Below are 25,286 nucleotides of genomic sequence, written 5' to 3'. Positions count from 1 at the left end.
GGGTATCTTTGTTTGGATTCCGTCAGCACTTCGCTGATGTAGTAGACTGGTCTTTGGACTCCATACTCGTGCCCTTCTTCCTGTCGCTCCACCACGATGACGAGGCTGATGACTCTGTTGGTAGCTGCCAAGTAAAGGAGCATAGGCTCTGACTCTCCTGGTGCTGCTAGGATAGGTGGGGAGGTGAGTATTTCCTTCAACCCTTGAAGCGCTGCATCTGCTGCCTCGTCCCAGACAAATTTGCCTGTCTTCTTCAAAAGCTTGTACAGGGGTAGTGCCTTCTCGCCAAGACAGCTAACAAACAAGCCGATTGCAGCAACACAACCAGTTAGTCGTTGCACATCTTTGAGACAAGTTGGCCTTTTGATGCACAAGATTGCCTTGATTTTCTCCGGGTTAACTTCAATGCCCCTATTAGAGACGATGAAGCCAAGGAATTTTCCGGCTGGAACGCCAAAGACGCACTTCAGCGGATTTAACATCATCTTGTACCGGCGGAGATTCTCAAAGGTTTCTGCGAGGTCGCTGATCAAGTCGGATCCTTTCCGGGTCATGACCACGATGTCGTCGACGTAAGCGTGTACGTTCCGGCCAATTTGGTCCTTCAGGCACCGTTGCATCGTACGTTGGTAGGTGGCACCTGCGTTTTTTAAGCCAAAGGGCATAGTAACATAGCGAGTAAGTGCCAAATGGGGTGATGAACGAGGTCGCCTTTGGTCGGACTTCTTCATCCGGATCTGATGATACCCGGAATATGCGTCAAGAAAACACAGAAGTTCCGCCCCTGCAGTCGAATCAATGACTTGGTCAATGCGCGGTAGGGGAAACGGATCCTTCGGACAATGCTTGTTCAAGCCGGAGTAATCGATGCACATTCTTAATATTTCAGAATTATTTTTGGGTACAAGGACGGGATTTGCGACCCAATCAGTGTGGATAACTTCTATTACAAAACCTGCCTCTAGTAACTTCGCTAATTCCATTCCTATGGCGCGACGCTTCTTATCTCCAAAGCGTCGCATAGCTTGCTTCACCGGTTTAGCCCCCGGATTTATGTTAAGGTAGTGCTCGGCGAGTTCCCTTGGTACTCCGGACATGTCAGAGGGCTGCCATGCGAAGATATCCATGTTAGCGCGGAGGAACTCGATGAGCGCGTCTTCCTATTTGGGGTCCATGTTGGCTCCGACCGAGACCTGCTTGGTAGCGTCCCCTTCCTTGAAGTTGACTTTCTTGGTCTCTATCGCGGCCTTGAAGGAGTTTTTCTGTTCGGAGATCTGTTTCTTGGTGGTCTGCATCTCAGTCGGATCCACCGCGGCTCTGTAGCCTTTCAGCTCCTCTCCAGATATCACAGACTCTGCGAAGGCGGCTTCGTCCAACTCGCATTCATGAGCCTTCTTGTAGTCTCCGGATACGGTAATCATACCATTTGGACCCGGAATCTTGAGCTTGTTGTAGATGTAGCATGCTCTTGCGTGGAACTTGTGGTAGGTGGGCCTGCCGAAGATGACGTGGTAGGAGCTCTTGAAGGGCACGACCTCAAACGTGATCATCTCTTCACGGAAATTATTAATATCGCCGAAGGCCACGGGAAGTCTAATGCTGCCAAGGGAATTCGCCTTTTTACCCGGAACCACACCATGAAACTCAGTGGTGCTATGCTTAAGCTGCTCCTTGGTAAGGTTCATCCGCTCCAGAGTCTCCAGGTACATGATGTTCAAGCTGGCTCCGCCATCCATGAGGCACTTGGAGAAGTCATACCCGTCAATGCGGGGACTTACAACCAAGGCGTAGCATTCTTTTGGCACAATGGTAGGGTGATCCTGCCTATCAAATGTGCACGGGACTTCCGACCACCTGACATACTGCGGCACAGCCGGAACTGTGGCGTTCAGGATCCGGAGAGCTGACTTGCTTGCGCGGACTGTTGGGGTTCCGAGGAAGGTGTGGTACGCGCCCACACTCTTTTTGCCAAAGGGGTTGGATTTAGCTGCGGATCCGTCCTTGAGGTCCGGCGAAGCGTCATCCTCATCCATTGCCTCGGAACTGTCTTCCTCTTTGTCCTTGTTCCTGCCCTTGCCTCCTTTGCCGCGTGGGCGGTGCTTCCGGGCTCGCTTGTATCCTACTTCCGGGTCAGCTTTGAGATCGTTGACCCATTTTCAGATACGGTTAGTATGAGTGGACTTCCCTGTAGCCGGATCCAGGTGGGCCAGGCAAGGCATGTCTCTGTATTCCTCGTATGTTTGGGGGGCGCGGGTTCCGGCAGCGGTGACCTCGTCGCCACGCTGCTGGCCCCTGCCGGCTCCGCCTCCGCGGCCGCGGCCTCTTCCGCCTCCTTGACCTCCGCGGCCGGAAAGCCATGGCGACCATATCGGATCCGCCACTCTTCTGGTCATCAGGTGGGTTTTTCCGCTTAGAGCCGCTGGTGTTACCGTTATCACGGTTCTTCTTTTGCTGATGCAAGGGAATTGCTGTAGCTGCTAGATCTCCGCCTGCGTCGTCATCGGCGGCGGTATGATCGCTGGCGATGGTGATCATGTCATCCAACGTCAGTTTATTTGCATTGACTAAGCAGGTTAGCTTGTGCCGCAGCAGTCCTCCTCGATGCAAGCCACCAATGAAGGCGTGCATTGCTGTGCGGTTATCGACGTTCTCGCACTCGTTTCTGCATGCCAACCATCGGGTGAGGAAACTCCTTGATGTTTCGCCCTTCTTCTGGATACATGCATGTAGGTCGCTTGTTGTGGCAGGTCTTTTGTAGGTGCCCCTGAAGTGTTTCTCGAAGGCGTTCTTCAGGTCAAACTAGTAAAAGATGGAGTTCTTCTCGAGGTCGCTAAGCCAGATCCGGGCTGGACCTACAAGGTACAACTGAAGCATGCGGCAGGCAATATTAGGGGTTCCTCCGGCAAAGTTACTGCATTATAGTAATCCTCGATCCAGGTATCCGGCCTTTCCGTGCCATCATAATTCTTCAGGTTTCCGGGTAGCTTGAGGTTCATCCTTGGCTTTGGTTCCTCTCGAATCATCCTGCCGAAGCACTTTGGGCCAATGTAATCAGTTTTGTACTCATTGAGGCGTTCCCGCGCGTCACGCGAGCCGTGGCGGGGGGATTTTGAGCGAGAGCGAGATCTCCGGCCGCCGCCTCCGCCTCCACCTCCGCCTCCACCGCTAGGTGGTGGTGAGGGAGACCTGCGAGGGGGCCGATGTGACCTCTTGCTTCCACCATCCGAGTCTCCCCGTCCTTCGCGGTGTTGACTCCGGCTTCGATGGCTGCCTTCACCATGGTGCTGGCTGCCGTCGCCGTTGCGGCTTCGGCGCGGTTCCGGCTCACGGTCCTCGTTCCGACTCCTCCTGGGCTCGGGCTCTCGATCATTGTTCCGGCTTCGGCGGGGTTCCGGCGTACGCTCTCTGTTCCTCGGCGGCGGCATGTTGTCGCGGATGTTGATTCCACCTGGACCATGAGGCCTGGTGTTTCCGGCTGGACTGCGGCGGCGAGGAGGTGGAGGACGCGGGTATCCGTTGGGCGGAGGTGAGGGGTTCCGGTACTTGTCCCTGCCAGTATACATCGCTTCCTTTCCCTTTCTCGGATCTGACGGAGGTGTCTTTGATGGTACATGGATTGGATTTGGGTGTTCTCTGGTTTTCCTTCTGCGTTCCGTGGATCTGGTTCGCGATTCGTCATCGCGATGATGATTGTCGTAGGTGTCCTTCTGCGCAGTAGAGATGCAATGATCCGGGTTGGATTCCAACTTGCGCGAAGTGTCTGCCTTGCTCTACTGCTTCATTGTTGAGGCAACGAGCGTACGGACGTATTCGATGTCGATTTCTTCATCCTTTTTCTTTAAGATCTCCGCAGCCTTCTTCATGTTATCCTTTGGAGTTGCGAGTGGCTGTTGCTCAGTGGGGGTCGCGAAGGTGATCTTACGGGGAGGTATAGCTTCCCGCCTGATTTTATCGGCCTCCCGCTGAAGCTCGGTGACCTTGTCTTTCCAATGTTGCTGGAGCTCCTTGACTTTTACCAGCTGTTCGTCAACCTCAAGCTCTCGCTGGTGGAAGTTTTCCACGAAGTGCGCGGCTTCTTTCCTCTCATCCAGCATTGCCGCTGTGGTTCTGGCGAATTTCTGGGATGTTTCCAGCATCTCCAGCCTTTTGGCTTCTAGAGCCTCTGCATTTGCTGCGTCTTCAGGGTTGATTGGTTTGTTTAGGACGTCTGAACGTGCGATTGCAACCATGCCTGCTTGCTCAACCAGTTCTTCTGGGGACAAGATTTCCTTGTGCGGACGTTCTCGCGAGAGCGGAGATCCTGCACGGGATGGCTGTGGATCGGAGTAGGTGTTGTCATCCTCTGATTCCCGTTGATCCAGCGCCGCCAAGGTTGCAAGAACCTGTTTATGCTGGGCGGATTCAACTTCGGGCTGATCACCGTATCCGTATTCCTTCACCTTACGATCGAACTCTTCAGTGTCCATGGAGGGGGTATCCCCGGAAATTGGGCTTAGGTTGCCCAAAATCGACTCTTCAACCGGAGTTCCGCTTTCTCCGACAGCCTCCTGATGATCCGGAGCAACGTTGTTTTCCGGTGCCTCGACCTGCTCGGGACCAGCTCCGACTTCTTGAGGGGCGGTCCCGGCGGTATGGGCCAAGAAGTGCACGAAGTGACACCTTTGCTTCTCTAACACCTAGGAGACCCAGGCGGATCTGCATTGGTCTTCCACCTTTATCTCCTGCTCATGGGTGGATTGGGTGGGTTTTGATTTTTCCAGATCCAAGGCGGAATCTTCTTTGGGAAGCTCCTGCATCTCAGATTGGATCTTCGCGACTGCGTCCTGCTCAGCGGCGGTCGCATCAGCGCTACTTACCAGTGGGTTTCTGTCGGAATCGACGGTCTCCCCAATGAAGATGTGTATGCCGCCAACTGGGACGATGGAGAGCTTGACGGGGTCACTCTTAGCCGGAATCCAGCAATCATCCGGGGGGACGATTGGCAGATTTCCGGCGTAAAGGATGCGCCCCATGGCGATGGTGTCGTCGTAGCTTCCCATGGCGGAACCCTCCCAGTTCCGGCCTCCAGACGCCGCTGGCCCCACGGTGGGCGCCAACTGTCGTTGCCTAATCGACGGTGCCTCGGAGGAGGGATCCTCACGAGGGGGAGAAGAAGTAGGGTCCATAGGGCGGAGTGCACACGAGACGGTGGTATGCGATTTACCCAGCTTCGGAACACCTGCACGATGACAGGGCCTACTGCTGCTTGTCTGGAATTATCTGGGCGCTTTCGCGTTGTTACAATGAGTTGTGGTTGTGCCTCTAGGGCTCCCGGGATCCGGCTTATAAAAGCGCACGGATCTAGGGTTTACATGGAGAGTCCTAGCCGGATTACAGGTTTCCCTAACTACGGTACTATGTCTTGCCGTGTACGTCAAGGATCCGCCTCCCTCTATACGTCGTCCCGGATCCGGGTTCCTACTGGGCCTTCATGGATCCGGGTTCCTCCAAAGGTCGGTTGGATCCGGATCCCTTCTCCTGGGCCAGACTTCATACTTCAGGATCAACAGCAACTGGGCCGCCCGATGGGCCACATGCCACATCACCATCTATGGGCCACCCGGGCTTGCCGGATCTAGGCACTGTCGATGGTACACCCATGAAGTATACCCACAACAGTAGGGTTGGAGGGGGCGCGAGGGGCCCACACCATAGGGCGGCGCGGGCCCCACCCAGGCCGCACGGCCCTATAGTGGAGGCGCCTCGTCGCCCCACTTCGTATTCCCTTCGGTCTTCTGGAAGCTTCGTGGAAAAATAAGACCCTGGGCGTTGATTTCGTCCAATTCCGAGAATATTTCCTTTGTAGGATTTCTGAAACCAAAAACATCAGAAAACAGCAACTGGATCTTCGGCATCTCGTCAATAGGTTAGTGCCGGAAAATGCATAATAATGACATAAAGTGTGTATAAAACATGTGAGTATCATCATAAAAGTAGCATGGAACATAAGAAATTATAAATACGTTTGAGACATATCAATATTCAACAAAGGTGTAATAGTTGATGGCGTCCCCAGAAACATGGTTACCGCTCAACAAGCAACTTATAAGAAATAAGATACATAAGCTACATATTCAATACCACAATAGTTTTTAAGGCTATTTTCCCATGAGCTATATATTGCAAAGACAAGGAATGAAATTTTAAAGGTAGCACTCAAGTAATTTACTTTGGAATGGCAGAGAAATACCACATAGTAGGTAGGTATGGTGGACACAAATGGCATAGTTTTTGGCTCAAGGATTTGGATGCACGAGAAGAATTCCCTCTCAGTACAAGGCTTTGGCTAGCAAGGTTGTTTGAAGCGAACACAATAAACCGGTACAGCAAAACTTACATAAGAACATATTGCAAGCATTATAAGACTCTACACTATCTCCTTGTTGTTCAAACACTTCACCAGAAAATATCTAGACTTTAGATAGACCAATCATGCAAACCAAATTTCAACAAGCTCTATGGTAGTTTTACAATGTGAAATAAGATGTGACGGAATAAAAATATAGTTTCACTAGAGGTGACCTGATAAGTTGTCGATGAAGAAGGGGATGCCTTGGGCATCCCCAAGATTAGATGCTTGAGTCTTCTTGAAATATGCACGGATAAACCACGGGGGCATCCCCAAGCTTAGACTTTTCACTCTTCTTGATCACATTGTATCATCCTCCTCTCTTGACCCTTCAAAACTTCCTCCACACCAAACTCAAAACAAACTCATTAGAGGGTTAGTGCATAATCAAAAATTCACATATTCAGATGTGACACAATCATTCTTAACACTTCTGGACATTCCTCAAAGCTACTGAAAGTTAATGGAACAAAGAAATCCATTCAACATAGCAAAAGAGGCAATGCGACATAAAAGGCAGAATCTGTCAAAACAGAACAGTCCGTAAAGACGAATTTTTCAGGGGCACTTAACTTGCTCGGATGAAAATGCTCAAATTGAATGAAAGTTGCGTACATATCCGAGGATCACACACGTAAATTTGCAGATTTTTCTGAGTTACCTACGAGAGAGTTCTACTCAAATTCGTGACAACAAGAAATCTGTTTTACGTGCGAGTAATCCAAATCTAGTATCAACCTTACTATCAAAGACTTTACTTGGCACAACAATGCAATAAAATAAAGATAAGAAGAGGTTGCTACAGTAGTAATAACTTCCAAGACACAACAAAACAGTAGCAAAATAAAAACATGGGTTGTCTCCCAAGAAGTGCTTTCTTTATAGCCATTAAGATGGGCTCAGTAATTTTAATGATGCACTCATAAGGATGAGAGTTGAAGCAAAGAGAGCATCGAAAAGCAAGTATGAAACAAATTTAAGTTTAACCCACTTCCTATGCATAGGAATCTTGTAAATAAACAAGTCATGTAAGCATAATGCAATAAGCATAGAAAGGCAATACAAGCGCAACTTCAAGATTCTCAACATAAAGAGGGGAAACTTAATATTATTAAGATGCATATAACCATGTTTCCCTCTCTCATAATAACTTTCAGTGGCATCATGAACAAACTCAACAATATAACTATCACATAAAGCATTCTTATTCACATGCATAAAAGTATCATTACTCTCCACATAAGCATAATCAATTTTATTAGTAATAGTGGGAGTAAAACTATCACAACCATCATTGTAATCATCATAAATTGCAGGCATGGTATAATCATAATAAACTTTATCCTCCATAGTAGGTGGTACCAAAATACCACTATCATTATAATCATCATAAATGGGAGGCAAAGTATCATCAAAGAAAATTTTCTCCTCAAAACTTGGGGGACTAAAAATATCACCAGCTTCCCCAAGCTTAAATTTTTCCATAGCATTAGCAATAATAGTATTGAAAGAGTTCATGCTAATAACATTGCTACAACTATTTTGCAAACAAAGTTCCATGGGTTTTTTAATTCTCTCTTCAAACACATCATGTCCTAATTCAATACAAAGTTCATAAAGATCTCTAAGTTTTTTGTTGTTTTCCATTAAGCCTAACTAGTGAAAATAAAAACAAGAAACAAAAAGATGCAATTGCAGGATCTAAAGGAAATAGCTTCGAGCACTCACACACCGGCAAGAGTGGTAGGAAATAGCTTAGTAATCGGAGGATTTGAATACCTTTTACCTTACCTCCCCGGCAACGGCGCCATAAAATAGCTTGATGTCTACGCACGCTTCTATTCCTGTAGACAGTGTTGGACCTCCAAAAGCAGAGGTTTGTAGAATAGCAGCAAGTTTCCCTTAAGTGAATCACCCAAGGTTTATCGAACTCAGGGAGGTAGAGGTCAAAGATATCCCTCTCAAGCAACCCTGCAATTACGATACAAGAAGTCTCTTGTGTCCCCAACACACCTAATACACTTGTTAGATGTATAGGTGCACTAGTTCGGCGAAGAGATAGTAAGATGCAAGTGATATGGATGAATATGAGTGGTAATGGCAATCTGAAATAACTATGGCAGCAAGTAAACATGCAGTAGAACAGTAAATAAACGGTGATTCGATATTTGGAAACAAGGCCTAGGGATCATACTTTCACTAGTGGACACTCTCAACAATGATCACATAAATAAATAACTTCTCTTCTCTTATGCTACTTTCAAAGACTGTATTGTTGGATAACAAACACCATTTATTGTGTAGGGCTACGAGAGAACCCTCAAACCGGAGTAAACAAGCTCCACAACGTCATAAAGGAATCACACACGATGCAAACACTGTCACTGTCACACCATGGAGAGTAATTCCGGAGTTCATATTAAAGTAACTCTAGAGTGCATAGTAATAGTTAACTTCATAATCTACAAGAGATCACAATCATAACCTACGCCAAGTACTACATGATGCACACACCTGTCCACATTACATCATGAAGGAGGAATAGACTACTTTAATAACATCACTAGAGTAGCACATAGATTAATAGTGATACAAAGCTCATGATCACATAAAGATCACATGGGAGAGAGATGAACCACATAGCTACCGGGAGAGCCCTTAGCCTCGGGGGAGAACTACTCCCCCCTCATCATAGGAGACAGCAATGGCGATGAAGATGGCGGTGGTGTCGATGGAGATGCCTTCCGGGGGCAATTCCCCGTCCCGGCGGCGTGCCGGAACAGAGACTTTTGTCCCCCGAACTTGGCTTCGCGATGGCGGCGGCTGCGTAACTTTTCTCGTATCATGGCTTATGTTTTTAGGGTTTTAACGACGGAGAGACTTTATAGGCGGAAGGGCAGCCTCGGAGGGGTCCTGGGGGACCCACACACTAGGGGGCGCCCCCCCTTGGTCGCGCCGCCATGTGGGGTGGGGCCCCCTTGGCTCCCCTCTGGCCCCTCTTCGGTGCTCCGGAACCTTCCGTGAAATATAAGATCATGGGCTTTCGTTTCGTCCAATTCCGAGAATATTTCCTGTGTAGGATTTCTGAAACCAAAAACAGCAGAAAACGAGAACCGGCGCTTCGGCATCTTGTTAATAGGTTAGTTCCGGAAAATGCATCAAAACGATATAAAGTATGAATAAAACATGTAGGTATTGTCATAAAACTAGCATGGAACATAAGAAATTATAGATACGTTGGAGACGTATCAATCCCTAGTAAGCAAACCTAGACTTATATATTTCCAACTAAATTGTGAATTACTTGATGATCATAAGTAAAGCCCTAAGCTACATCTCAATCTTAGTTGTGTATCACTTAGGTAATCACAATTAAAACCTAGGCAACAATTGAGATTCAACTCCTGTGTCAATAAGTAAATAGAAATAGAACCCTAATGTTGCACCCTAATTAAATCCTATGCTTAATTATGAAGCATAAGATGAACCTAGTATTAAATCCTATAATTAAAACCATAAGTGGTGATTAACCACTTATATCAACCACTTATCCTTATAATCCAAACCATGATGAGAGAAGTATCTATTATAAGTATTTCAGGATGTTATTAACATATAACACTAGTGATAACCTTGGCATAGGATGGTAATAAACCTAACTATTAATAAGTATTTAGAAGAACCTTTTGAAAAATAGTTTGGACCAACTTATATTGATATTGGAAATTATGACTATATAACTGCCCATTTTTAAACTCTATTAACATTTAATAAACAAGGGTGTCACTACATATATAAAATATTTTAAAGCTCTTATATTTACAATAGTATCTTTATAAACTCCAAAGGGATTCACACATTTAAAATCCTGCAAAGCAAAAGGGAAATGCAAATCAGAATTAAATAGAAAATACAAAGCAAAAAATAAAAATGGAAAAAGAAAAGAGAGGAGAAAATCTCACCTGGACCTCCCCTGGCCGCAGCAGCCCACCACCATAGCCCACCAAGCAGCCCATCGACACCAGGCCAACACAGCCCAACCCAGCCCAGTATACTTATTCGCTGGATAAGACCGAAGAGGAGCTCGACGCCTTCGTCTTCGTCTCTGCACGCGCGGGAGAGCGCCACGGCGCCGACCAACCTCCACGTCTCGGCCGTCGTTGTTGACCTGGGCGACCGTCGACGAACGCGGGAGCCATATAAATACTCGGCCGAAGCCCTCCTCGCTCCTGTTCTTCTTTTTCCCCAAATTTCTCAAACCCTAGCTCGCCCCGGCCATCTTCGTCGCCGCCGTTTGGAACCACCCCGAGCACCACCGTGAAGCCCTGGAGCTCCGCCTCGTCCCCAGAAACCTCCTCGTCGACGCGCGCTTGCCGGGAAGCCTCGAGGCCATCGAATTGCAACATCAATTCCTCGTTGGTGACCACCAGTCGTCGCCGTTCGCCGTCGACGGAGGCCTCCCCAAGCCTCGCCGACCACACCAACGCGCTCCTGGTGAGTTCGTGGTCCTCCCAGTACCCCCGTCCCCCTTGATTATGCCCTGCATCGCCTCCGTGTCACTGGTCCGTGTGCGCCGCCGCAGCACGTCGTCGCCGGTCACGCTCCGGTGACAATTAGGGAGCGGCGCCTCCACCATTAGGTTCCTCATCGTGTCACGGTTCGTTTAGGCATAGTCACTTGCCCTGGGGAGCAGCCTAGCGCCGGCGCCGTCGCCGACTGATCGCCGGTCAGTAGCCCCCGTGCCACGCCAATGATTTTGACTTCGGTCAATACCGCGTGGCAGCTGACGTGGACCGTTGGCCGACTCGTCAGTGGCTCTGGGTGAAACTAACCCGGGTACATTTAGTTAATTTTCTTGTTTTAATTCAAATCCAACAATTACTGAAACTTTGCAAATATTTATAAAATCCATTACAACTCAGAAAATCCAAATGAGATATCAAAATGATCCTAAAAATTAAATCTATCCAAGAAAAATATAATATAGAATTTTTATTTTTAATAAAAATTTAATTATTTTAAACTCATCAAATAAACATTTTCTTTTATTCTAAAATTCAAAACAATTTCAATAATTAATAAATCTTCTCAAAATAAAGAAAACAAGAAAACTAATTCTCATTTATCATTAACTTATTAAATCCTTATTAGGAGGATTTAAATCCTAATTAATAATTTCCTAATTATTATTTGTTTAAAAATTACAAAATGCCAAATCAAATATTATTTTTAATTCAAAGTTATTAATAACTTCAACTTTATAATGAAGTTCTTATCTTAATAACTATATGGTAAATTAGGAAACCCTAACTACATGTTGAATAAAGATTACAACCTCACCATTCCATGTGAAACCCTAAAACCCTAATTTGCTTCTAAACCTAAACCCTAGGTTAGAACATGTGATCATGATACTTTGCTTTGATTCATAGAACCATAATTAACAATTAAATACTTGTCATGTCCACATAAAATGTAGGAGCCTTATTATCAATAATTTAGTATCCCATGTAAGCATACTTATCCAACCTAGATGATCAAATAGGATCAACCAAATCTAAACCCTAGTTCCTATCATCCAACTTATTAATCTTAATCATTCCTATTTAGCATCACACCCTTGTGATGAACTCCAATAGCAACTATGCCAGATATTATGCACGACTTAGTGGAATCATCCTATTTTGGAACCACCATTCATTACTTAGTGGATCCAATAAGAAAACCTAATACCTATAAACCCTAATTGCAATACTTATTATTACTTAAGAAGTATGTTCTTCAAAAGTTATTCTTTTGAAGTAAATAGGGAGTAGCCATCAAACCTGCTTAATAGGATCGATAAACCCTAGCCAGCTATCAACAACAAGGTATACCAACCTTGATAACACCTATGTATAAGGATTTGCTTATGATATGCTTCACTAAAACCATATGATCTCTAGCTATTGATGAATCCAACTCTGTTGTGATCCATCTAATACTTACTCTAGCAACTAGTTGCAACCATAGTAACCCATAGAACTCCACCACCCTAATTATCATACTTGTTCTTTATTAAAGAATATGTTCTTCAAACGTTATTCTTTTGAAGTATATGATAATTAAGCATTAACCATGCCATAGAATGCTAAAACCAACAACTGTTCATCACATATTAGGATTATATCAATTCTTATTGTTGTGTGCTTGTAATATTAATGTTGTGATATATTGCATTGCTTAATTATCATACCAAGTAATCAAACTTAATAAGAACCTTGTTTGTGAACCATCTAAAAGTGCAACACACCCTGAACTAATCATGACAACTCACTAATCCTAAATCATCGGGGTTAGGTCACACTTAGAACGATTGCATCTCATACTTATGCACTATTGCATCCTTGCCAATCTTTAAAACATCGTCCTTACCGGACGATGATGCTATTTCAGAATTTGGAGTTATTGCGTATCGAAGACCTTGTCTGCATAATCTTGCAGTCAAGAAAGGCAAGTTCATCGCTTGCTCATGTCATTTGAGTATTTTTACCAAATTACTTGCAAAGTACTATACTTATCACTCCTGCATGAAAAGCAAAAGCACTACTTTCATAACTATGAATATGACTATGTGGTTGGCAATGGAACCATGGAATGTGTTGACATGGTGGAGGTTCCATTGCAATGGGTTTATATCCATCTAGGATTAAACAACAAATGTCGTCCAGTGATACTTGTGCCGTAAAACTCGTGTTAACCATAAGATCTGGAGTGGGACGGAGTAGTCAATTGTATTTCCACCTCTCGTACATCAACGGATGCGCTTACCGTAGACACTTGATCTCGAGGGACAAGCGGTGGGGTGGGGATCCCATTCTAATTGCCCACGGTAATGCGGTCTATGATGGGTTGCATCTACCGGCGAGAAGGAGTATATGATTAGATCCCAGAACTGTTGTCGTGGTCGGGGGCCATCCTTAATTGGTATAAGTACACCGGCGAGGACCAGGGTCAGGGATTGCAACAAAGGGTGGGTGTGCGAGGTAGCGGAGGAATATGATTGGCTATGACCTTATACCGGGCCTCACACCAAAGGAAGTGTGGACGGGGAATATGCCCGGTTGGCACCAAGGTTAAGATCTCTTATGGGTAAAGCAACACACCTCTGCAGAGTGTAATGAATCGTGACCTGTCACTCCCTGTTCCGGGTTTGGAACTGCGAACGCTGCCGGTAAGGAACTCCATGAAGTTCTAGTAAACCGGTGAAGGCTGATGGACATAGTTCTTCTGAATAAAAGCAACCTCTTGAAGAAATGGTTATGAAAATCTGCATTGGTATTAGACTTTCTGGTCTAATGCTGTAGCTAGTGTATTAAACACCTCTTTCCTATAATGAACTTGTTGAGTACGCTCGTACTCATCCCACTCTTAGATCCCCTGCTTAGATATGGAGGCATCGAAGGAGGATCTACCGTGCAACTCAAAGGACGAGGAGTCAACAACTACTTCAAGAGACAGGACCATGTCAGAAGAGTCAGATACCACATCCAACAAGGAGAAAACTCAGATTAGCAGTAGAAGGGGACTAGCTCCCTAAACCTAGCTCCTATTTAGCTAGAATCTATTCATAGCCTCTATAGCTAGTTAAATACTCTACAAATAGAGTCTGTGATAAGATTAGATTACGAGTCGTTCTTCTGGAGTTTAATCGAAGTTTTACCTCATTGTAAATTAGGAGGCTGTGTGGATCTTTTGTAAAAAGTCAATGTTGTAATTCTATAGACATGCCTTGGACCCGTGGCTGGCGTGCAGTTGACGTGGGAGTTAGAAATCTTTGTGGTGTAACTTTTCTTCAGGTCCCCGGCAACAGCGCCAGAAAAAATGCTTGATGGCGTGTAAGACACACGTCCGTTGGGAACCCCAAGAGGAAGGTGTGATGCGTACGGCGACAAGTTTTCCCTCGGTAAGCAACCAAGGTTATCGAACCGGTAGGAGTCAAGGATCACGTGAAGGTTGTTGGTGGCGGAGTGTAGTGCGGCGCAACCCCGGGGATTCCGGCGCCAACGTGGAACCCGCACAACACAATCAAAGTACTTTGCCCCAACGTAACGAGTGAGGTTGTCAATCTCACCGGCTTGCTGTAAACAAAGGATTAAATGTATAGTGTGGAAGATGATGTTTGTTTGCGAAGAACAGTAAAGAACAGAGTTTGCAGTAGATTGTATTTCAGATGTAAAGAATGGACCGGGGTCCACAGTTCACTAGTGGTGTCTCTCCCTGTTGACGTCAGAAACCCCCTGGCGGGCAGAGACGGGCAACACCGTAGAGCCGGGAACAACTAGGGCTGCGGCTGGCCCCAGTCCCTCAGAGCGACGGCCCGCAAAGCCTCCTGGTCGCACGCGCCGATGTTTATCACAAGGGCGTGCCACCCGACCTATACACGGTCGGGAAGGTGTGGATGATGCCTCGCTTAGTTTCCTGCGGGGCACACACGTAAACGTTAAATGCGAGCCTCGATCGGCTCTCGAGGTTATCCTGTGAATCGGCTCAAAGAGCCGATCCACCCATGATTCAGACGAGGTGTCCGAATATATGGTGGTCCTGCTTGATCAAGGTAAAGCTAATGAGATCTACGACGATTTAGGGTTTTCACCACATAATCGGATCATCCTACTCAGAGGTTGGGCCTCGCGCTCGCGCACGGTGATCGTAAGCCGATCCTAGACAGGGCCTAAAAACCAACACGAGGTTGATCCCCGGAACATCCTTTCTAGGGCTAGCAAACGTCACCCTACACGCCGCTGGATCCTCCCCCTTTGTAAGGCCTAACTATTGCGGATATTAAACTAATCCTTGTAGAACAAGGAGCAATCGTAACGGATCAGATCTACTAAACTATGATCAAGCGGGGTGCCGCCCCTACACCTAAGATAGGTGTAAGGGCGGCTAGACATGCGAGGGTTGCACTACGAAAGCATGTAATATGAAGAACAATGCTAACCCTAACATGTCTAAGATAGCTACGTTGCTCGCCATCAAAAAGGCTTCAGTACGAGCAACGCATGAACAACGTGGGCAGGCTTGTGCTTGCCTAGATCGCGAGATGCGATCTAGGCGGCATGATGCTTACCGGTAGAAACCCTCGAGACGAAGGAGTTGGCGATGCGCCGAGATTTGTTTGTGGTTGAACGTTGGTTGTTGTTTATTCCATAAACCCTAGATACATATTTATAGTCCGGGGGACTTTATAATGTGGGCGTGCACTAAACCGTGCACGGGTAAAACTCTAACTTTTAATCTAGATACAATCTCATCGTAATTAAAGATACACGGGCAACCTAGCCCAAATTCTCCGTGCAAGGCCGCTTCATAGATTTTCAACGTGTAATCTTCCAAGCCCATCCTGATCGCGGCCCACCTCCTGATTTGGCCAAAATCTGGTGATAACACATGCCCCCCTGGTTTTGGAAATGACATTTCCAAAATCATTATGCTCTTCTTTCGTCGGGTCATGTCGTGGCGGAACGAGCCGCCGCGAGAATCTTCCATCATTACGCCTCGTCTCCTGGGCTTCTCTGTATGAATTGTCAATTTCGGCCTCACGTCCTCGAGAACCGTTATGGCATTAAATCTCCACTACACTCTCTTTATTTATCTGTGCCAAACGGTTCACCACTCCATCGCCTTGCTCGCTCTCGTTCACCAAACCAAAAAACCCTTCTCTCTTGCAGCCATGTCTTCCTCTTCCTCCTCCGCTTCAGGCCTCTCTCTCCAACCGTTGCCGAAGAACAAAGAAGAGGACGCTCCCCGCTCCGGGGCGCACCCCATCTCCTCTGACAAGGAGAAGAAGGGAGGAGAAGCGGAGAAGACCAAGGCCTCCCCCTCCGCCAGGCTTCCGCCGAAGAAGCGCCCCCGCATGTGGGCGGACAGCGAGGACGACGATGACGACGAGGAAGAAGAAGATGAGGATCCTCCATTGGGTATCCTCCAACGAAGCGCTTCCGCAGCTGGGCGGATAGCGAGGATGATGATGATGACGAGGAGGAGGAGGAAGCTCCAGCCGACGGCTGGGGCAGCAGCGACGAGGAGCTTCCCGGGAGCAGCGCCGATGACCTCGACGACGGCGACGATGAGGACGGCGACGACTAGTAGAGTAGGACTAGCAGTAGCAGTGCACTAGGCACTAGATCCCTCTTTTGAGAGCCATCGGCTCTTCTTGTAAAGCTGCTCCTTCGAATTAATGAGAATTGTTCTTCCAATTTCTCCTTTCATTAATCCAATTTCCATCCTCCCGCTTGCCACACCAAGACCGATAGTAACGAATCGGGCTATTATTGTTTTTCTCGACCGTGGCGTTTTGCAGTCCCGCAGCCGATGACTATTCATCGGCTAATTTGAGAAACCAGTCTCTTCCTTTTCTTGCAAGCACCAGCACGGTCCAAACCTCGTACCAGACGACGGCTTTTCCTTCCCAGTTCTTCCCTGAGAAGATCATGATGCAGTGACAGCCGAGGTAACTCCAATCGGCTCTTAAAAACAGGGCACCTACCAGGCCTGTTGCCCCCCGAGTCTTAGCCAAGGCAAAACAGAGCTGTATGGACCTGGGTTCGATCATGTCTGAGGGAGCTTCTTATGCAGAGCCAGCCGATTTGAACATAAATCGGCTTCTCAAAGCAGAGAGCCTTCAAGGTGAGCTGCCCCCCGAGTTTCTTCAGTTCTTGCCGGCTAGATCGGCTCCTTTCCTTTGGTGGATCTAATGTAATCCATCCTTGACCTGATCTGCACGTCCAGGCTGCTCTTGGCCTTTGTCCTTGAAGAGAGGACCCGAGCTCTTAAACTACTCCATTGAGGAGTTCTTTCATTAAAAACCCTCTTCGTGCTCCATTGACCCTCTGATCGTAACAGTTATTCCTCTTGAGTCGATGGCCATGCATCGGCTTTCATATCCTTAAGTCGATGTCTGCTGCATCGGCTGTGCTCGAAAATTTCCGAATTTTCAGAATTTTTTTTTTTTACGGCCGACTAGTGCATCGGCCCCCATATTCCAATACCCATCACCAAAGGATGAGACGCTTCCGTTGTATATCCTCGTGTTTTACCCACCTGGGTGCCCCCCCGAGCCGATTCTGTCAAGAGAATTGATGGTATCGGCTCTGTCGGATAACATGTCGAACCCAGGCAAAATGTATGGTGAGGATAATTTTTTGGCCGATTGCTGGAATCGGCCTGCACTTTGCTTGCTTGGTGAAGGTTTTGTAATGTCCCTTCATAAATTTTTGGGGCCGATCACAAGGATCAGCCTCGCCACGTTTGCTTATTGACGTGCTTTTGCTACTCGTTCAGGCCGGTAGATAAAACCAGCCCAATCTCTGACTTTATCATGTTGGTGCGCTTGCTGTCGTCCACCTTGAGTGCATCGTGAAATCGTGGAGCACTAAGCTTTGTCGGAAGAACGAGCACCATGTTTGTGCCAGCCGATGTTTCATCATCGGCTTTCCTCTCGCTAGGGCGCCACTCCATTCTCCGTGGACGACCCTCTTCATCCGGGGTTCGGCCGAACCTTCGCAGCCGGATCGAGGCCTTGCCTTTCTCAATGTATGCAAGTATAACCTCTCGGCTTCTTCCGAGCCGCGCAATCGTTGAACCCTGCGTTTCTGGGAACGGCTGAGTCCATCAGGGCACTACCTTGGCCGGTGATACCTGTCTTCTTCTTCTCCCTCGTCTTCTGAATCTTCGAGATTTTTCAACCGAGGGGACTCAGCCTGTTTGCTCTGTGGCGGGAGAGGTCCTAAGCGCTCGAACACGGACACGTTGGCTGCCTCCTTCTTCTTCCGGTTGCATTACGGGCAATTGCCGATTGTTGGCAATCGGCTCATTCCTGAATCCCGAAGTGCACGAAGAAGGGACAATCCCGGTGCCTCGTCCTCGTCGTCTTGCTCCCTTGCCTTTTCCTTGGAACAACGCTCGTGCTCCTCCTCATCGCAATTATGCCGACGATGTCTTCTGGCTTCTCTAGCCAGACGATCTCTTTCATCATCATCGCTGGACCGTCGGCGTTGGTCGTACTGACTCACATACTTGTTGAGGAGGTGATCGGAGAGAGGTCGCCGATATCTTATGTTCTTCACTTCTCCCTCCGTGACGTAGCGCTTTCCGTCTTGGTGGAGCCGATCGCGTGGAGCGGCTTCCTCTCGTATCTTTGCTATGAGAGCAGCTGCCCTCATCTCCATCCTTGCCAGCGTGGTGTCCAAGATCTACCATGTTGATATTGCACAGGAAACCCGGCTGGCACCCTCCATGGCAAGCATACTCCACCATGTTTACGGCGGGAAAGGGGTGTGTGTCGACCTTCATGGCGTATTGGTTGAAAATCAACCGTCCATTTTCTATCGCCATTTGGATCTGCTGCCGCCACACCCTGCAGTCGTTGGTGGTGTGGGAGAACGTGTTATGCCATTTGCAGTATGGCCTTCCGTTCAGCTCTTGCACCGTGGGGAACTTGTGGCCTTCGGGTACCTTTATATGCTTCTCCGTGAGTAAGAGATCAAATATCCGCTCGCGTTTTGGTCACGTCGAAGTCGAACCCTTTTGGAGGGCCTTGTGGCTTCACCCATTTGCAGGTCACGGGGCCCGTCGCTCGAGTCCATTCAGCCACTTGCTATCTCCCGATCTCCCGCAGCACCTTCATCCTCGTCCGCCTCAACCAGGGTCACCGCACGCTTGAATTTATCTCGGTAAACATCCGGGTGGCGCTGTTCATATGTCGACAGCCTTCGCACCATGTGCGCCAACGAAGGGTAGTCCGCTTGGGAGGCCACGTCCTTGATTGATGATGAGAGGCCCACCACCGCTAACTCGATCGCTTCTTTTTCACTTATATGAGCCGAAAAGCATCGGTTCCTAAGGGTCTCGAAGCGGCTGGACGTATTCTGCCACTTGTCTCCCCGCGCTCCGTCGTACTTGCGCTAGATCGGCAATGCCAACATCGGAAGCCTCCGAGTGATACTGCTCATGGAACTGCTCTTCCAAGCTGCTTCCAAGTCCGGATGGAGTTCGGTGGTAGCGATGTGTACCACCCGAAAGCCGATCCTGTGAGGGACTGTGCGAAGAACCTCACGCGCAACTCGTCTGACGCTGAGATCGTGCCCAGCTGTGCCAAATATCGGCTCACATGCTCGATGGAGCTGGAACCATCTAATCCACTAAACTTCGTGAAGTCCGGGAGCTGATATTTGGGTGGCAGCGGGATCAGTTCGTAGTTGTTGGGGTACGGCTTGGTGTAGCCGAACGCCTTCCTTTTCGGCATCATACCGAACTGATCTTTCAGAATTGCACAAATCTGATCCGCTGTGATGGCTGAAGGTGTCGAACCCTGAAGATTCGCCGGGGTGGCATACTTAACCAGCCATGCTTGCTTTTCCGGTTCTAAGCCAAGCTGCAGGAGCTGGGCTTTGGAGGTTTGTCGGGGTGGCGTACTTAGCCAGCCACGATTGCTTCTCAGGATCGGCTCCTGACGTTCCTCCTGCCGTTCCAGAGGCCCCTGATATTGCAGCCTGGTTCGAGAGCGCCAAGGCGTTGCAGTCCGGTACGTATGCGCACGCGTATCCGTGCGGGATCTCCTTGGGTGCCTCAGGTAGGAATTGGTAGCCACTAGGATCACCACCAATCTTGTAGACGACGTATGCCGATGAGTTCGGCAGTTCCGGTGCTGCCCATGCGAACGGCCGGGGCTGGAGCGGCATCTCTCCCTTGAAAGTCCCCAGAGCTGGTCCCGATGGAGAATACCGGTGGCTCATGATTTCCTGGACGACGCGCAGAGCGACACGCTCCAAGGTGTTCACCAGGCTCTCAGAGTGGCGGTGCAACGAATGAGCCACCATGTAGTTGATTTCTTGCCGCAGCGACCTGGTGCGTTCTTCTGACGGGGCGGACAGGTCCACTCCATCGAGCGCGCCTTCAGGTGTGAAACCCTTCCACCCGACGCCATGGGAGCGGGTTCGGTGGAAAGAGCCGATGAGTTCGGCTTCGAGGGTTGCCTTGATCTCGTCATGTTTCTTCTTGAGCTCATCAGGCAGATCCTCGTACGTGACCGGAGTGTCTTCCGCCATCTCGGATGTAGATGGCGATGTTGTGGATGTCGAAGGTCTTGGTCCCACCGGGCGTGCCAGAATGTGTTGACGTCAGAAAACCCCTGGCGGGCAGAGACGGGCAACACCGTAGAGCCGGGAACAACTAGGGCTGCGGCTGGCCCCAGTCCCTCAGAGCGACGGCCCGCAAAGCCTCCTGGTCGCACGCGCCGATGTTTATCACAAGGGCGTGCCACCTGACCTATACCTGGTCGGAAGGTGTGGATGATGCCTCGCTTAGTTTCCTCGCAGGGCACACACGTAAACGTTAAATACGAGCCTCGATCGGCTCTCGGGTTATCCCGTGAATCGGCTCAAAGAGCCGATCCACCCATGATTCGGACGAGGTGTCCGAATATATGGTGGTCCTGCTTGATCAAGGTAAAGCTAATGAGATCTACGACGATTTAGGGTTTTCACCGCATAATCGGATCATCCTACTCCAGGTTGGGCCTCGCGCTCGCGCACGGTGATCGTAAGCCGATCCTAGACAGGGCCTAAAAACCAACACGAGGTTGATCCCCGGAACATCCTTTCTAGGGCTAGCAAACGTCACCCTACACGCCGCTGGATCCTCCCCCTTTGTAAGGCCTAACTATTGCAGATATTAAACTAATCCTTGTAGAACAAGGAGCAATCGTAACGGATCAGATCTACTAAACTATGATCAAGCGGGTGCCGCCCCTACACCTAAGATAGGTGTAAGGGCGGCTAGACATGCGAGGGTTGCACTACGAAAGCATGTAATATGAAGAACAATGCTAACCCTAACATGTCTAAGATAGCTACGTTGCTCGCCATCAAAAAGGCTTCGATACGAGCAACGCATGAACAACGTGGGCAGGCTTGTCCTGCCTAGATCGCGAGATGCGATCTAGGCAGCATGATGCTTACCGGTAGAAACCCTCGAGACGAAGGAGTTGGCGATGCGCCGAGATTTGTTTGTGGTTGAACGTTGGTTGTTGTTTATTCCATAAACCCTAGATACATATTTATAGTCCGGGGGACTTTATAATGTGGGCGTGCACTAAACCGTGCACGGGTAAAACTCTAACTTTTAATCTAGATACAATCTACTGTAATTAAAGATACACGGGCAACCTAGCCCAAATTCTCCGTGCAAGGCCGCTTCATAGATTTTCAACGTGTAATCTTCCAAGCCCATCCTGATCGCGGCCCACCTCCTGATTTGGCCAAAATCTGGTGATAACACTCCCATAAGATAAATAGCATGTTGGGTGAACAAATTACAGTTGGGCAATTGACAAATAGAGAAGGCATAACAATGCACATACATATATCACGATGACTACTATGAGATTTAATCAGGGCATTACGACAAAGTACATAGACCGCTATCCAAGCATGCATCTATGCCTAAAAGTCCACCTTCAGGGTTATCATCCGAACCCCTTCCGGTATTAAGTTGCAAACAACAGACAATTGCATTAAGTATGGTGCGTAATGTAATCAACACAAATATCCTTAGACAAAGCATTGTTGTTTTATCCCTAGTGGCAACAGACACATCCACAACCTTAGAACTTTACGTCACATCGTCCCAGATTCAATGGAGGCATGAACCCACTATCGAGCTTAAATACTCCCTCTTGGAGTCACAAGTATCAACTTGGCCGAGCCTCTACTAGCAACGGAGAGCATGCAAGAACATAAACAACACATATATGATAGATTGATAATCAACTTGACATAGTATTCCATATTCATCGGATCCCAACAAACACAACATGTAGCATTACAAATAGATGATCTTGATCATGATAGGCAGCTCACAAGATCTAACATGATAGCACAATGAGGAGAAGACAACCATCTAGCTACTTGCTATGGACCCATAGTCCGGGGGTGAACTACTCACACATCAATCCGGAGGCGATCATGGTGATGAAGAGTCTTCCGGGAGATGATTCCCCTCTCCGGCGAGGGTGCGGGAGGCGATCTTCTGAATCCCCCGAGATGGGATTGGCGGTGGCAGCGTCTCTGGAAGGTTTTCCGTATCGTGGCTCTCGGTACTGGGGTTTTCGCGACGAAGGCTATAAGTAGGCGGAAGGGCAGAGTCAGAGGGTTGGCGAGGGGCCCACACCATAGGGCGGCGCGGGCCCCACCCAGGCCGCGCGGCCCTATGTTGGCGGCGCCTCGTCGCCCCACTTCGTATCCCTTTCGGTCTTCTAGAAGCTTCGTGGAAAAATAAGACCATGGGCATTGATTTCGTCCAATTCCGAGAATATTTCCTTTGTAGGATTTCTGAAACCAAAAACAGCAGAAAACAGCAACTGGCTCTTCGGCATCTCGTCAATAGGTTAGTGCCGGAAAATGCATAATAATGACATAAAGTGTGTATAAAACATGTGAGTATCATCATAAAAGTAGCATGGAACATAAGAAATTATAAATACGTTTGAGACGTATCAAGCATCCCCAAGCTTAGTTCCTACTCGCCCTCGAGTAGGTAAACGATAACAAGGATAATTTCTGAAGTGACATGCTATCATAATCTTGATCAATACTATTGTAAAGCAAATGAGATGAATGCAGCGATTCGAAGCAATGGTAAAGACAATGAATAAACAACTGAATCATATAACAAAGACTTTTCATGAATAGTACTTTCAAGACAAGCATCAATAAGACTTGCATAAGGGTTGACTCATAAAGAAATAAATTCTTAGTAGAAAGCTTTGAAGCAACACAAAGGAAGATATAAGTTTCAACAGTTGCTTTCAACTTCAACATGTTTATCTCATGGATAATTGTCAACACAAAGTAATATGATTAATGCAATAGGTAAACATGTAAGAATCAATGCACACAGTTGACACAAGTGTTTGCTTCTAAGATAGAAAGAAGTAGGTAAACTGACCCGACAATAAAGTAAAAGATAGGCCCTTCGCAGAGGGAAGCATGGATTACTATTTTTGTGCTAGAGCTTTTCATTTTGAAAACATAGAAACAATTTTTTCAACGGTAGTAATAAATCATATGTGTTATGTATAAGACATCTTATAAGTTGCAAGCCTCATGCATAGATTACCAATAGTGCTCGCACCTTGTCCTAATTAGCTTGGATTTACATGGATTATAATTGCATAACATATGTTTCAACCAAGTGTCACAAAGGGGTACCTCTATGCCGCACTGTACGAGAGGTCTAAGGAGAAAGTTCGCATTGGATTTCTCGCTTTTGATTATTCTCAACTTAGACATCCATACCGGGACAACATAGACAACAAATAATGGACTCCTCTTTAATGCATAAGCATTCAACAACAAATAATATTCTCATAAGAGATTGAGGATTAATGTCCAAACTGAAACTTCCACCATGATTCATGGCTTTAGTTAGCGGCCCAATGTTCTTCTCTAACAATATGCATACTCAAACCATTTGATCATGATAAATCACCCTTACTTCAGACAAGACGAACATGCATAGCAACTCACATGATATTCAACAAAGGTGTAATAGTTGGTGGCGTCCCCAAAAGCATGGTTACCGCTCAACAAGCAACTTATAAGAAATAAGATATATAAGCTACATATTCTTTACCACAATAGTTTTTAAAGCTATTTTCCCATGAGCTATATATTGCAAAGACAAAGAATAGAATTTTAAAGGTAGCACTCAAGTAATTTACTTTGGAATGGCAGAGAAATACCATGTAGTAGGTAGGTATGGTGGACACAAATGGCATAGTTTTTGGCTCAATGATTTGGATGCACGAGAAGTAATCCCTCTCAATACAAGGCTTAGGCTAGCAAGGTTGTTTGAGGCAAACTCAAGTATAAACCGGTACAGAAAAACTTACATAAGAACATATTGCAAGCATTATAAGACTCTACGCTGTCTCCTTGTTGTTCAAACACCTTAACCAGAAAATATCTAGAATCTAGAGAGACCAATCATGCAAACCAAATTTTAACAAGCTCTATGTAGTTCTTCATTAATAGGTGCAAAGTACATGATGCAAGAGCTTAAACATGATCTATGTGAGCACAACAATTGCCAAGTATCAAATTATTCAAGACATTATACCAATTACCACATGAAGCATTTTCTGTTTCCAACCATATAACAATGAACGAAGCAGTTTCAACCTTCGCCATGAACATTAAAAGTAAAGCTAAGAACACATGTGTTCATATGCAACAACGGAGCGTGTCTCTCTCCCACACAAGGAATGCTAGGATCCGATTTTATTCAAACAAAAACAAAAACAAAAACAAACAGACGCTCCAAGTAAAGCACATAAGATGTGACGGAATAAAAATATAGTTTCACTAGAGGTGACACGATAAGTTGTCGATGAAGAAGGGATGCCTTGGGCATCCCCAAGCTTAGATGCTTGAGTCTTCTTAAAATATGTAGGGATGAACCACGGGGGCATCCCCAAGCTTAGACTTTTCACTCTTCTTGATCATATTGTATCATCCTTCTCTCTTGACCCTTGAAAACTTCCTCCACACCAAACTCAAAACAAACTCATTAGAGGGTTAGTGCATAATCAAAAATTCACATATTCAGAGGTTACATAATCATTCTTAACACTTCTGGACATTGCACAAAGCTACTGAAAGTTAATGGAACAAAGAAATCCATCAAACATAACAAAACATGCAATGCGAAATAAAAGGAAGAATCTGTCAAAACAGAACAGTCCGTAAAGACGAATTTTTCTGAGGCACTTAACTTGCTCAGATGAAAATTCTCAAATTGAATGAAAGTTGCGTACATATCTGAGGATCACGCACGTAAATTGGCAGATTTTTTT

This window comes from Lolium rigidum, chromosome 4 (genome assembly GCF_022539505.1).
Source record: "Lolium rigidum isolate FL_2022 chromosome 4, APGP_CSIRO_Lrig_0.1, whole genome shotgun sequence".
Taxonomy (NCBI): domain Eukaryota; kingdom Viridiplantae; phylum Streptophyta; class Magnoliopsida; order Poales; family Poaceae; genus Lolium; species Lolium rigidum.
The sequence above is the reverse complement of the archived record's forward strand: the minus strand, read 5'-3'. Positions refer to the sequence as shown.